The 12,167-nt window shown below is 48.6% G+C and overlaps 3 long non-coding RNA genes across 3 annotated transcripts; all 3 read left to right on the top strand.

Moving 5' to 3' along the window:
* Positions 1-1,098: 1,098 nt before the first annotated feature.
* LOC122152443 lies at positions 1,099-3,625 on the top strand. Its single transcript, XR_006164562.1, has 3 exons — positions 1,099-1,225; positions 3,375-3,430; positions 3,514-3,625. It is a non-coding gene; the product is annotated as an uncharacterized LOC122152443 (long non-coding RNA).
* LOC122152444 lies at positions 1,909-3,276 on the top strand. Its single transcript, XR_006164563.1, has 4 exons — positions 1,909-2,358; positions 2,932-2,988; positions 3,086-3,137; positions 3,225-3,276. It is a non-coding gene; the product is annotated as an uncharacterized LOC122152444 (long non-coding RNA).
* Positions 3,626-10,953: 7,328 nt separating the features above from the next.
* On the top strand, positions 10,954-11,270 carry LOC122152445. Its single transcript, XR_006164564.1, has 3 exons — positions 10,954-11,004; positions 11,091-11,163; positions 11,252-11,270. It is a non-coding gene; the product is annotated as an uncharacterized LOC122152445 (long non-coding RNA).
* Positions 11,271-12,167: the final 897 nt, after the last annotated feature.

Raw genomic sequence — 12,167 nt, 5'->3', positions numbered from 1 at the left:
AGACGTACAGAACTTGAGGTAATCTCCCTTGAAGACTAAAAGAAAGAAGAAACAAACAACGAAGTGGTCGGACTCCAGAACAAGATGTGAAACCCACTGTCAAGATAATAATGACTGATAAAGTATAATTCTGTGTATTCTGGATTAGGTAATGCTTTGTAGGTGCATAAATACATGTATGCGAACTCATGTAAGCTGTCACTCTCTGCGGAGGTGACCCAACGCTGCTGGACCTGAATAAAATCCTAGAGTAACCCACGACGGAGTTCGAGTCTCCTTTAACAATAACGTGTGACTCTTTCTGGGGCTGCCGTATAGCCTCCTCGCCTCCCGGTTGTGGCCCTCTAGGTCTTCTCGCCTGACATGGTATCTTGTCTGAGAGTCCTTATCGCTTAGAGTTTATCTTGGAATCAAACCTTTTGTAGCGTTTAGCGTTAGTGTACGCGTGTGCCTGTTTGGCTCAGAGCTGCCCTGCCTGGGGGGTGTAGAGTCAGGAGTAAGTAGAACGGCAGTAGAAGTCAACGGTTTAAATGCTGATACGCTTAGACCGCCTAGGCGACAGACGTACGGTCACCTCGCAGTAGCCACCACAGGCTGTGCGGCTGGTCATTTCTAGAGCGTTTTATGGAGACTGTTGGAGCGGTGTGGGAGCGGCTGTCCAGCAGTAGCAAATGAGATGGAATCTCAAAGGTGTTAAGGCTCGTAGGTGTGGGAGCGTACGCTCTGGGGGGAGGCGCGTGGTTTTCTTTTTAACAGCAGGCTGTAGTTGGATGCCTGCTAGTATCCCTAGCCGGAAGTGACACCTCCGGATTTGTTAAGCATCCGGGTGACTCGCATACTGTTTTGACATGCAGATGGATGAGATGCGCACCAAAGAGTGACGGGGGGGTAAGCGGAGGGCTGTGAGAAGGTGGGTCACTGAGCGGTGCGGGAGGGAAGATGGCAGCGGTGCTATCTGAGGGATGATAGCGTGTGTGTGTGTTTTGTGTGTTTTTGTCTGTTGTTTTTTTTTAGATGGAGAGCCACAAGCAAAGTAGGATTTCGGCACCGGAGGCAGTTGGGCGAGTGAGCCAGGACTAGGGGGGTTAAAGTAGCAGTTCTTATTTTAGGCATCCAATTGTAGGTGAAAGTAGAAGCATCCCTTGTTGTAAGTGTGTTACAGGTGGCACACGAGCCTTGACGTGACAACTGGAAACAGCAGCGGCTGGGCAGGTGAAGGGCCGAGGTAAGGGAGCGGGAGATGGGGATCCGTGCGGGCAGAACCCAGTTTCAGGCGGTAACTCGGCACGTGTCTTTTCCTTGAGATTTTTGCAGGTGCCGCGGAGGGGCCGAGCCGCGCAGACCGACAGTCTGAGAAGGTGAGGCGGTTGTCAGCCAGGTCGGTGTCTAATACGGAAGTATCGTAGGACCGCTCCGTTGAGCGCTCGCCTTGTTTTTGCAGGTGCTTTGGGAGCCGCCTTTGGGATCGGATGAGCGTTTGAAGCGAGCCGGGGTAGTCGCAAGGAGGATCGTGGGTGACTCGTTAGAAGCGCAAGGGTAACTGTCTCTCGGCATCTTAGGTAACGCCAGCGACGACGCCTGCAGCATTGACTCTGCAAAGAGCCGGTGAGCGGAACCCCGCGACGCTTCCGAGTACAGGGGGGTGTCGTGGAAGAGGTAGGCACGGAGCAGCACGATGCCAACGGCCGGCTGTGTTTTCTCCCGTTCGTGTTTCCTTGCAGGTGAAGAGGAAGGCGTCAACTGCGGGAACGTGCTAGTTAGCTGCTGTGCTGCTTTTGTCGAGGATGGAATGGATCTCCGGCCCTCTGAAAGCTAAGTCGAGTGAACGGGGCCACGAGGAGGGGCCGAGGTTGGGAATTGCAGGGAAGCGTTTGAAAGTTAGCATGGGGAGAAGGCTGTACGGGAGCGGGGCCCTCCGGTCAGGTAAAGGGAACGGATTACTTTTCCCCTCGATGTTCGCGTGTCCCGGGCAGGCAGTTCCAGCCTCTGCGTGTGTCATCGTGTAGTTTGTTTCTTCTGCCTGCCGTGTCTTTGCCCTTCCTCGGCTCTAAATGTCCTCGCGTGTCTTTTGTGCTCGAGGAGCACGGCTTGTGCCTGAGGCGCCATCCGTAGGGTATCGAACGCCCATCTTCATCGGCACGCTGCCGATCGGGTGCTTTTTATTCTTGCGTTATAAGCTTGAAGCGTGGGTAGGTCTTGGAAGTTTCCGGTCGGGAGTCTTTTGCGCAGCATCGTCGCCGGCTGCGGCATCAGCTCTGCTCCTTAGGCATCCGTTTTCACGGACTGCGACATCTCCCCTGCATCCCTCAGTCCTAGGATTCGGACTCCTACTTCTCATCCACCGTCTCGGTTTTGACGGTAGCTTCTTATAACGGGCCATAACGCGTGACTCTTTCTGGGGCTGCCGTATAGCCTCCTCGCCTCCCGGTTGTGGCCCTCTAGGTCTTCTCGCCTGACATGGTATCTTGTCTGAGAGTCCTTATCGCTTAGAGTTTATCTTGGAATCAAACCTTTGGTAGCGTTTAGCATTAGTGTATGCGTGTGCCTGTTTGGCTCAGAGCTGCCCTGCCTGGGGGGTGTAGAGTCAGGAGTAAGTAGAACGGCAGTAGAAGTCAACGGTTTAAATGCTGATACGCTTAAACCGCCTAGGCGACAGACGTACGGTCACCTCGCAGTAGCCACCACAGGCTGTGCGGCCGGTGATTTCTAGAGCGTTTTATGGAGACTGTTGGAGCGGTGTGGGAGCGGCTGTCCAGCAGTAGCAAATCAGATGGAATCTCAAAGGTGTTAAGGCTCGTAGGTGGGAGGAGGCGCGTGGTTTTCTTTTTAACAACAGGCTGTAGTTGGATGCCGGCTAGTATCCCTAGCCGGAAGTGACACCTCCGGATTGTTAAGCATCCGGGTGACTTGCATGACTGTTTTGACATGCAGATGGATGAGATGCGCACCAAAGAGTGACGGAGGAGGTGAGCGGAGGGCTGTGAGAAGGTGGGTCACTGAGCGGTGCGGCAGGGAAGATGGCACCAGTGCTATCTGAGGGGATGATAGCAGTGTGTGGTGTTTTTTGTTTGTTGTTTTTTTTTAGATGGAGAGCCACAAGCAAAGTAGGATTTGGCACCGGAGGCAGCTTGGGCGAGGTGAGCCACGACTAGGGGGGTTAAAGTAGCAGTTCTTATTTTAGGCATCAAATTGTAGGTGAAAGTAGAAGCATCCCTTGTTGTAAGTGTGTTACAGGTGGCACACGAGCCTTGACGTGACAACTGGAAACAGCAGCGGGGGCAGGTGAAGGGCCGAGGTAAGGGAGCGGGAGATGGGGATCCGTGCGGGCAGAACCCAGTTTCAGGCGGTAACTCGGCACGTGTCTTTTCCTTGAGTTTTTTGCAGGTGCCGCGGAGGGGCCGAGGCACACGCAGACCGACAGTCTGAGAAGGTGAGGCAGTTGTCAGCCAGGTCGGTGTCTAATACGGAAGTATCGTAGGACCGCTCCGTTGAGCGCTCGCCTTGTTTTTGCAGGTGCTTTGGGAGCCGCCTTTGGGATCGGATGAGCGTTTGAAGCGAGCCGGGGTAGTCGCAAGGAGGATCGTGGGTGACTCGTTAGAAGCGCAAGGGTAACTGTCTCTCGGCATCTTAGGTAACGCCAGCGACGACGCCTGCAGCATTGACTCTGCAAAGAGCCGGTGAGCGGAACCCCGCGACGCTTCCGAGTACAGGGGGGTGTCGTGGAAGAGGTAGGCACGCAGCAGCGCGATGCCAACGGCCGGTTGTGTTTTCTCCCGTTCGTGTTTTCTTGCAGGTGAAGAGGAAGGCGGCAACTGCGGGAACGTGCTAGTTAGCTGCTGTGCTGCTTTTGTCGAGGATGGAATCGGACCTCCGGCCCTGTGAAAGCTAAGTCGAGCGAACGGGGCCGAGAGGAGGGGCCGAGGTTGGGAATTGCAGGGAAGTGTTTGAAAGTTAGCACGGGGGAGAAGGCTGTACGGGAGCGGGGCCCTCCGGTCAGGTAAAGGGAACGGATTACTTTTCCCCTCGATGTTAGCGTGTCCCGGGCAGGGCAGTTCCCGCCTCTGCGTGTGTCATCGTGGAGTTTGTTTCTTCTGTCTGCCGTGTCTTTGCCCTTCCTCGGCTCGAAATGTCCTCACTTCTCTTTGGGCTCGAGGAGCACGGCACGCGTCTCAGGGGACATCCCTAAGGTATCGAACGCCCATCTTCATCGGCACGCTGCCGATCGGGTGCTTTTTTTATTCTTGCATTATCAGCTTAAAGCGTGGGTAGGTCTTGGAAGTTTCCGGTCGGGAGTCTTTTGCGCAGCATCGTCGCCGGCTGCGGCATCAGCTCTGCTCCTTAGGCGTCCATTTTCACGGACTGTGACGTCTTCCCTGCATCCCTCCGTCCTAGGATTAGGACTCCTACTTCTCATCCACCGTCTCGGTTTTGACGGTAGCTTCTTATAACGGGCCATAACTGTTGGGAAAATGTTGCAATGCAGTGCTGCTGCACAAGCTGTTCTATCAGCTCTGTCCCCTGTATAGCCCCAGCCCAGGGCTGCAAGCACAGTCAACTGAATAGAGCATCAATAAAATGTTGTAACAAAGGTAATGATGGGCCTGACAGTTCAAAGGATGTTGATGTATGAGAAACTGGCCCTTAGCTACCGAAGCAATGGGAGATCTATCATTGTGACTACTAAGAACTGAGACGTACAGAACTTGAGGTAATCTCCCTTGAAGACTAAAAGAAAGAAGAAACAAACAACGAAGTGGTCGGACTCCAGAACAAGATGTGAAACCCACTGTCAAGATAATAATGACTGATAAAGTATAATTCTGTGTATTCTGGATTAGGTAATGCTTTGTAGGTGCATAAATACATGTATGCGAACTCATGTAAGCGTCACTCTCTCTGCGGAGGTGACCCAACGCTGCTGGACCTGAATAAAATCCTAGAGTAACCCACGACGGAGTTCGAGTCTCCTTTAACAGTTTTGGCACCCCAGATGGGACTCTAGGCTGTGACGGGGAGGACGAATAAAAGAGGATCCCGATATTACATCCTACAAACTGCCGGCTACAGAAAGGTGAGTTCAAGTCTCCCCTTGTCTGTGTTTGTGGGTTGGAATAGGAAAGGATCACTCTGAAATACCCCTCACAAAGAAAATTGCAGAATGGGAGGATATCCTTCAGTACCTAAAGGATCCCCCTTGGCAGAATTATTAGCAAATTGGAATAAACTTTCTGGGACAGCAGGGTTGAGTAAAAGTAAAATTATAGTGTTATGTCAAGATGACTGGCCATTTTTAACCAGAATTAGAGGGGCAGGTCCCCAAGAAGTATGGCCACCTGAAGGTACCTTCGATGAAACTAGGTTGAAATGTTTGAGATTGATATTAGAAGATAGAATCCGCAGCAGATGAATTATTTATTTTTATGGCTGGAATGGGCCGATTTGAGAAATCGTATGGCTCTAAAGAAACCTATGAAAAGAGAAGAATTAATTGCCTTCCTTGATGATCATCAGGGAAAGAATCAGAACCAGAGTTCCCATCCACAATCAGAAGGGAAATCTGTTGTAGGACAATATCCTATGGTAGTGGAATTTCATTCCAATCCTAGAGTAGGCCCCAACTCAGGACCTGAAGTTCCTCCAGTTATTGCAGTTTCCACACACCAACCCTGGAAACCTGGTGATTTAATGTTGTGGCAAGAAAAAATGCCGAGGTTAAGGGACAATGCTGAAAAATGCGCTAAGTTTTTTTTTTTTTCTTCTTTTTCTGACAGTAGCTTGTCATATTCAGAAGAGACATGAATCAGGTTTTCAGTGACTTCAGTGACTCCTGCTGCAGTTCGTCAGTTGTTTCCTTCAATGCCTCTTGCGCTTCTAAGAGTTGATATTCTTTCTCTGAAATACTTTCTTTCAGCTCCACAATAGTCTCCTGATGTTGTCTGAGAGAGCAATGAGCACATTTCAACTCCTCCTGCATCTCTGAATTCTTGCTAATTGTCTCCTGTATGGTTTCTCTTAACTGCTCTCTCTCATTTTGGAGATTCTCTAGTTGTATTGTAAGATTACCATCTCCACTTTCTGTCAGAGTGCTTGCTTCCTAACATTCAGGCAATTTTGGAATAAAATTGCTTCTCCAGTTTTTCAGATTCTCTTTGACATTCATTGGCCTTTACTTCCTCCATTTCATGCCATTTCCTTTTTGCCTGGCTCAGCTCTTCTCTCAGAAGAAATATTTCTTGCTCAGTAGATTCTTCTTGAATCTGAGGGATCTTGTTTGTTAGGCTGTCCTCCAGAATCTCTGACCGCCTCTGAACCTTTAACAAAAGTTCTTCCCTTTCTTCAGCCTTGATCTTCTCATTGCTCAGAAGTTCTTGTTGACACTTCAATTCCTTCTCAGTTTCGAGAATCATCTGCACAAGGACTGCTGCTCAATGGATACCACCCGATCCCCTTGTCTCCACTGCTGTGAAAATATGCCTTATCAACACTCTCCTGCAGGTTCATCTCCAGTTTGCTCTTCTCTGCTTGAATCAATCTAGTAAAGATGTGGGACTTCTGAAATCTGCAGCCCCCATAAAAATTAAGACTAAAGGTGGTATACCCCCAGCAGTTAAGCAGTATCCTATCGTAGCAGAAGCTATTCCTAGTATCACTAAACAAATACAGAATTTTTTGGATAAGGGCATTTAAGACCTACTGTTAGTCCTTTTAATACTCCCATTTTACCTGTAAATAAAAATCGAAAGGATGAGGATGGAAATCCTGAGTATCGGTTTGTTCAGGATTTACGAGCTGTAAATGAATATGTAGAACCCCCACATCCAGTAGTTCCCGATCCTTCTACTATCCTTACAAAAATACCAATTTGGGCGAAATACTATACTGTTTTGGATTTGACCGGAGCTTTCTTTACAATACCAATTGACCCTGACAGCCAGAGTTTATTTGCCTTTACATGGGAAGGTCGCCAGTATACCTGGACCAGACTTCCTCAAGGATTTACTGCTTCACCAACTTTGTTCTCTCAAATATTAAAGAGAGACTTACAAGATCTGGAACTACCGGCTGGGTCAGAATTGATACAATATGTGGATGATTTGTTAATTGCAAGTAAAGATTATGACAGTTGTGTAAAAGATACTAAATATGTATGTCTTAGATTATATGAGAAAGGACATAAAGCATCTCTCTCCAAATTGCAGTTTTGTGAGCCTGAGGTAAAATATTTAGGGTTTATACTAGCCGAAGGTACTAGGAAATTAGATCCAGATAGGGTACAGGCAATTCAGGAAATCGCTAGACCTTTGACTAAGAAACAAATGAGAGCCTTTCTTGGACAAGCTGGATATTGTAGACCGTGGATACTGGGTTTTTCAGAGATTGCAAAACCTTTGGTAGAGACTACTAAAGATGTGAGCCCAGAACCCATACCATGGACGGAAGAATTGGAAACAGCTTTTATGTCCATGAAGACTGCCTTGGTAAATGCTCCAGCTCTTGGGTTACCAGATTACAAAAAACCTTTTAAATTATATGTAACAGAGAACAGAGGAATTGCAAAGGGAGTATTAATTCAGAAGCATGGACCCTACGAACGTCCTGTAGCATACTATTCTGTCACCTTGGACCCAGTTATCAGAGGATCTCCATACTGTCTGCGATCTATTGCCGCAGCTGCTGAGCTGGTGGAAAAGGCAAGGAATATTGTGCTAGGCCATTATCTCATAGTTGCTGTTCCCCATGAGGTTGAACTTTACTAACCAAATATGCAGAAAAAGCACTCTCTGCACAAAGGACACACAGATATGAAATGATCCTTTTGCTAACGGAGAATGTCAAACTTGAGAGATCAAAGACTCTTAACCCTGCTACCTTACTCCCAGTGACTGAACCTGAAAGATCACACGACTGTGTAGCTGTCTTGAAAACCATAAGCAAGACTAGAGAAGATTTGAGGGACACTCCGGTGGAACACCCTGATTTGAATCTCTTTACTGACGGATCTTCCTTTTATCTTCACGGTAAGAGATTTACGGGCTTTGCAATAGCTACTGAAAAGTTTGTTCTCATTGCTGAACCCTTGCCACCGACATTAGGAGCTCAAGCTGCAGAATTGATAGCACTAACCAAAGCAGCATTGTATGCTAAGAATAAACGAGTTAATATTTACACTGACTCGAAGTATGCCTATGGCATTTGTCATGCAGTCGGTGCATTGTGGAAAGAAAGAGGCTTTCTAACATCTGCAGGTAAAACCATTGCACATGGGTCTTTGATTAATGACTTGTTGTTGGCAATACAAGAGCCAAAGGAAGTTGCGGTAATTTATATACCTGCTCATACGAAGCGCACTGATCAGCTTGCGACAGGTAATTTTCTTGCAGATGCCGCAGCACGAGCCGCCGCTACTAAAAATTACCCCACGACTGAAGTTGTGGTTGCTAATTTCTTTTCTATCCCAAACCCTGATACCCTTTATCGCGATGTCCCGACCACCGAAATGGAAGAATGGAAGAAGACGCAAGCCGTGCAAGATAAAGGGATGGACCCTGGATGGTAAACCTCTATTGCCCAGAAGGTATGTACTGCCGCTTGCGCGTTGGTACCATGAGAAGGGGCATGGAGGTCCCGAAGCAGTAGCCTCAAAGGTAACCCAGCTATGGGCAGCACCAGGAATCTTTTCAGCAGCTAAGAAACTGACTGAAGGATGTTCTTCGTGTAAGAGATATGGAGATATAAGGCCAAAAGTAACGCCAGGGAAGAGGCCGCCAGCAGTCTATCCTTTTCAGAAACTTCAGATTGACTTTGCGGAAATGCCAGCCGCTCTCGGATATAAATATTGCTGGTAATAGTAGATCAACTCTCTGGGTGGGTAGAAGCTTTCCCGACCCGGAAGAATGATTCAAAAATAGTTGTAAAAATCTTGCTTAAGGAAATCATTCCTCGATATGGCGTACCTGAGGTGATAGACTCTGACCGTGGACCGCATTTTACAGCATCTATTTTATTACAAGTTTATGTAACCCTAGACATCAAAGGACAGTTTCATACTCCGTATCACCCACCTTCATCAGGGCAAGTAGAAAGAATGAATAGAACAATTAAGGAGAAATTAGCAAAAGTATGCAGTGAAACTGAATTAAAGTGGCCAGAGGCATTAAATTTAGTTTTATGGGATCTTAGAACTACTCCAAAGCAGCCGTTAGGAATTAGCCCAGCAGAGGTCCTATTTGGACGAATTTTAGCTGTACCTGGTTCGTATATTTCAGCAAAAACTGCACTACTGGATGGAGATGAGAATGTCACTCAATATTTATTATATTTACAAGATTCCTTTCAGAAAATTAGAAAATATGCATATTGGTACCAAGGTGTGACACCAGAAGTACAGGTTCATGATTATAAAGTGGGAGATGAAGTGTTGGTAAAAACATTTAAACGAAAGAATAAGATGTTGCCAAAATAGGAAGTAAGCCATATGATGCAAGTTGTGCAACGAGACAATGTATCCTGGGATGTTAGTGATTTATGGCAATGGGCTACTTCTTGGATTCCTGATTTTCCAACTTTAATCAAGAAGATTCTAATGGTAGTCGTTTTAGTCATAATCATTTTGATCATGGTAATGTTTGTATGTCAGTGTTGTGTCTCGTGTTTATCTCGTATTCCCACCAGACCCTATTGTATCCGATAGGATAGTGAGTATCCTAAAAGAAAAGGGGGGACTGTTGGGAAAATGTTGCAATGCAGTGCTGCTGCACAAGCTGTTCTATCAGCTCTGTCCCCTGTATAGCCCCAGCCCAGGGCTGCAAGCACAGTCAACTGAATAGAGCATCAATAAAATGTTGTAACAAAGGTAATGGTGGGCCTGACAGTTCAAAGGATGTTGATGTATGAGAAACTGGCCCTTAGCTACCGAAGCAATGGGAGATCTATCATTGTGACTACTAAGAACTGAGACGTACAGAACTTGAGGTAATCTCCCTTGAAGACTAAAAGAAAGAAGAAACAAACAACGAAGTGGTCGGACTCCAGAACAAGATGTGAAACCCACTGTCAAGATAATAATGACTGATAAAGTATAATTCTGTGTATTCTGGATTAGGTAATGCTTTGTAGGTGCATAAATACATGTATGCGAACTCATGTAAGCTGTCACTCTCTGCGGAGGTGACCCAACGCTGCTGGACCTGAATAAAATCCTAGAGTAACCCACGACGGAGTTCGAGTCTCCTTTAACATAACGTGTGACTCTTTCTGGGGCTGCCGTATAGCCTCCTCGCCTCCCGGTTGTGGCCCTCTAGGTCTTCTCGCCTGACATGGTATCTTGTCTGAGAGTCCTTATCGCTTAGAGTTTATCTTGGAATCAAACCTTTGTAGCGTTTAGCATTAGTGTATGCGTGTGCCTGTTTGGCTCAGAGCTGCCCTGCCTGGGGGTGTAGAGTCAGGAGTAAGTAGAACGGCAGTAGAAGTCAACGGTTTAAATGCTGATACGCTTAACCGCCTAGGCGACAGACGTACGGTCACCTCGCAGTAGCCACCACAGGCTGTGCGGCCGGTGATTTCTAGAGCGTTTTATGGAGACTGTTGGAGCGGTGTGGGAGCGGCTGTCCAGCAGTAGCAAAGATGGAATCTCAAAGGTGTTAAGGCTCGTAGGTGTGGGAGCGTACGCTCGGGGGAGGCGCGTGGTTTTCTTTTTAACACAGGCTGTAGTTGGATGCCGGCTAGTATCCCTAGCCGGAAGTGACACCTCCGGATTTGTTAAGCATCCGGGTGACTCGCATGACTGTTTTGACATGCAGATGGATGAGATGCGCACCAAAGAGTGACGGAGGAGGTGAAGCGGAGGGCTGTGAGAAGGTGGGTCACTGAGCGCTGCGGCAGGGAAGATGGCACCAGTGCTATCTGAGGGGATGATAGCAGTGTGTGGTTTTTTGTTTGTTGTTTTTTTTTTGATGGAGAGCCACAAGCAAAGTAGGATTTGGCACCGGAGGCAGCTTGGGCGAGGTGAGCCACGACTAGGGGGGTTAAAGTAGCAGTTCTTATTTTAGGCATCAATTGTAGGTGAAAGTAGAAGCATCCCTTGTTGTAAGTGTGTTACAGGTGGCACACGAGCCTTGACGTGACAACTGGAAACAGCAGCGGCAGGGCAGGTGAAGGGCCGAGGTAAGGGAGCGGGAGATGGGGATCCGTGCGGGCAGAACCCAGTTTCAGGCGGTAACTCGGCACGTGTCTTTTCCTTGAGTTTTTGCAGGTGCCGCGGAGGGGCCGAGGCACGCAGACAACGACAGTCTGAGAAGGTGAGGCAGTTGTCAGCCAGGTCGGTGTCTAATACGGAAGTATCGTAGGACCGCTCCGTTGAGCGCTCGCCTTGTTTTGCAGGTGCTTTGGGAGCCGCCTTTGGGATCGGATGAGCGTTTGAAGCGAGCCGGGGTAGTCGCAAGGAGGATCGTGGGTGACTCGTTAGAAGCGCAAGGGTAACTGTCTCTCGGCATCTTAGGTAACGCCAGCGACGACGCCTGCAGCATTGACTCTGCAAAGAGCCGGTGAGCGGAACCCCGCGACGCTTCCGAGTACAGGGGGGTGTCGTGGAAGAGGTAGGCACGGAGCAGCACGATGCCAACGACGGCCGGCTGTGTTTTCTCCCGTTCGTGTTTCCTTGCAGGTGAAGAGGAAGGCGTCAACTGCGGGAACGTGCTAGTTAGCTGCTGTGCTGCTTTTGTCGAGGATGGAATCGGACCTCCGGCCCTCTGAAAGCTAAGTCGACCGAACGGGGCCACGAGGAGGGCCGAGGTTGGGAATTGCAGGGAAGCGTTTGAAAGTTAGCATGGGGAGAAGGCTGTACAGGAGCGGGGCCCTACGGTCAGGTAAAGGGAACGGGTTACTTTTCCCCTCGATGTTCGCGTGTCCCGGGCAGGGTAGTTCCAGCCTCTGCGTGTGTCAACGTGTAGTTTTGTTTCTTCTGCCTGCCGTGTCTTTGCCCTTCCTCGGCTCTAAATGTCCTCGCGTCTCTTTGTGCTCGAGGAGCACGGCACGTGCCTGAGGCGCCATCCGTAGGGTATCGAACGCCCATCTTCATCGGCACGCTGCCGATCGGTGCTTTTTATTCTTGCGTTATAAGCTTGAAGCGTGGGTAGGTCTTGGAAGTTTCCGGTCGGGAGTCTTTGCGC

This window comes from Tyto alba, unplaced genomic scaffold (assembly GCF_018691265.1).
Source record: "Tyto alba isolate M040663 unplaced genomic scaffold, T.alba_DEE_v4.0 Super-Scaffold_7, whole genome shotgun sequence".
Lineage (NCBI taxonomy): Eukaryota > Metazoa > Chordata > Aves > Strigiformes > Tytonidae > Tyto > Tyto alba.
Note: the sequence above shows the minus strand (reverse complement) of the source record. Positions and strands in the feature narration are given on the sequence as shown.